This window comes from Canis lupus, chromosome 2 (assembly GCF_048164855.1).
Source record: "Canis lupus baileyi chromosome 2, mCanLup2.hap1, whole genome shotgun sequence".
In the NCBI taxonomy this organism is placed as follows: Eukaryota; Metazoa; Chordata; class Mammalia; order Carnivora; family Canidae; genus Canis; species Canis lupus.
In genome coordinates, this window is record NC_132839.1 from 58900480 (window position 1) to 58903349 (window position 2870).

The window sequence follows — 2870 nt, forward strand, 5'->3', positions numbered from 1 at the left end:
CCTGCCCCAATTCCCCCTATGGCCCCTGCTTCCTGCCTGATGCTTCCCTGCATGGCCCCCATGTGTAGTGCTCTCCCGAGATCTGTGAGTATAACACACAGTTTTTTCAATGGCAATTGAATCCTGATCTGTTGGCCCTGCCATATCTAAAAAAATCATAAAACCTGTACTTTAAAACACCCCTCTGTTCATTCATCCACCCATTTGAGGAATATATCTACTTATGCCTCTTATGTGCCAGGCATGGTTCTAGGCCTCAAGAGCCCAGTAAGGAGCAAACCCTTGTTGCTGTCTTTTAAGACATGCAGTGAGGGCAACAGGCATGAAACAAATCATCACAGGGATACGTGTATAATCACAGAATAGGACAAGGTCTACAAACAGAAAAATCAGACGCTTCCATGTGAGCACAAGGGGGCAGGACGTAGCTTCTAAACTGAAGCCTGAAGTGTGGCCCAAGTGAAGAGTGCAGAGAACAGCTAAGAAGAGAGAGCAACAGGCACCAGGGCCCTGAGGCAGGAGAAAGCATGTGTCAGAGGCAAGGGAAGCCTGGGGTGGCCAGAACACCCCTCGTGAGAAGGAGCAGGCATCAGACCTCCTGGCAGGAAGCCTCAAAGTGCACAGGAAGGACTTTGGAATTCTTCTGAAAAGTAACCACAAAGCTTTGAAGGGTTTTAAACAGTTGTCTAGTCTAGTTTACTTTCTAAGAGACACTTGGCAGCTTTGGACGGATTGTGGGGAGGAGCAGGGGCAGGAGAGGCCCAGGAAAGGGGCGCATCTGAAGCTAGCACTGATGGCGTTGGCGTGAGGCTGGACGTGGGGATGCTGGAGAGGGCAGGGGAGGCCACACCGCAGCTCCGTCTGGACTCGGTTGCTCCCGTGTAACTGGCTCTGCCCACGGGGGTCTGCACACTGCCAGCAGAGGCGGTGGAAACACCTCGCCTGGCCTCCCTCCCGCCCCAGGACCCCCGGACCTTGCTCCGAGCTGCCCCGAGCCCCGCGGGGCTAGGGTTCCAGAGGGTGATGGGGTACAAACATTCTACCTTCTTCATCTGTGACGCACCCTTTTGGGGAGGTCAGCGGAGGCGGGGTACACAGCGTTTCCAGGGCCACGGAGGCCTGTCCCCTGCAGGGACATTGTCCCCTCCCACTGCTCTACCCTCTGCCAACCCACGCATGGAGAACTAGCTTTTCTCCTGCTGAAGAAATGAAGCTGGCTGGTTTTCAAAAAGCAAATTTACAGTGGTAAAATTTACATATAATAAAATGTACCCATTTTAAGTATACGATTCGAAGTGGGGCTTTTTATTTTCAGTTCAGCAGGTTTTTTACAAGTATTGGCACCTGCATCACTGCCAGCCAGCTTGATCAAGATATAGAATATTTCCATCCCCTCAGAAATATTTCACTGTCCGTTCCCGGCCCCGGGAAACCACCGATTTGCTTGCCCTGCTTGTTCAAGATTGTCATATGCATAGAACCATACGGCATGTCGTTTTTTGGTGTCTGGCTTCTTTCACCTAGCGTACTGTTTTAAAAACGTCCCCCCGGGGTTGTGTGTCTTAGTAATGCATTCTGTTTTATTGTTGATCAGTGTTCCGTTGCACGGATTTACCATTTTGTTTATCCGTTCCTCTGATGATGGGCATTTGGGTTGTTTCCAGTTCGGGGCAATTATGAACGAAGCTGCTATGAGCGTCTGAGCACACTTCTTTGGGTGGATATATTGTATTTGAGTAAAATACTAACAGTGGAGTTTTGAGGTCACACGGGAAGTTCACGTTTAACTTTACACTGAATGGCCACACTTTGTTTATAATCGTAGCATCTCCCATTCCCGTCATCCCACTGTGAACATCTGGATCCTCCTACAACCTTGCCATCCCCGAGCTCTGTCCTTTTTGTTTCTTGTATTTTTTCAGCCATTCCAGAGGGTATCAAGGGGTGGGTAGTTTGTCTTGTTACTGACTTGTAAAAGTTCTTTATATATTCTGGATACAGCTCCTTTATCAGATATATCATGCATTATGATTTTTTTTCCCCTCCCAATCTGTGACTTCTTATTTTCTCGACAGCCTTCTTTGCACATTTTATTTTTGACGAAGTTCAGTTTATCAGCGGTTTTATGGTTTAGGAGACGTGGCTTTTTTGGTGAAGCAATCAGGCTTTTCCTGATGGAAACTCTAGGACTATTATAAGAAAAAAAATGAGAGAATGAGGACTTTGGTCTCTAGGGGTAAAGAAATGCAGGTAGGCGTTGAGAGGAGCCTGGAGATGGAGGCTCCCGATGCCAGGACCCTGAGACCAACTCCATGGAAACGACAGTGGTGACTTGCATGTACTGAGCGTTTACTATGCTCCAGGCTGTGTTGTAGGCTTCCACATGTTAACCATGCGGTCTGCACAGCAACTCTGTGGGACAGGTACTCTTACTATCCCTGTTTTACATGCGGGGAAACCAAGTCAACAGGCTGATGTAACTTGCCCAAGGTGATGCAGCTGTGAAGTGGCAAAGCTGGGATTTGAACCTATGGGCTCTGGCTCCCAGCTCTTCACCACCACGCTTTGCCATGCCTGGTCAAGCGGGACTGCTGGCTAGTGAAGACCAGGCAAACAGGCCAAGAGAGGCCTGCCACGGGGGACTGTTCAAGTGTCCCTTGGTATCCTCCCCACCCCCCAGAGCATCAGTGGGGCTTCTGTCCCAGTGGGGCTGTTCTGTGCTCACCCAGGAAGGAGCTACCCACAAAAGTGCAGAGCTCATGGCACAGACAAGGTAAGGAGGCCAGAGGCCTCCAATGCTGTCTCTTGACCTGCCTCTAGAACGTTCTCCTGGGTTCAGCCTCCTACCTCCCACATGCAGTTTTGTACCA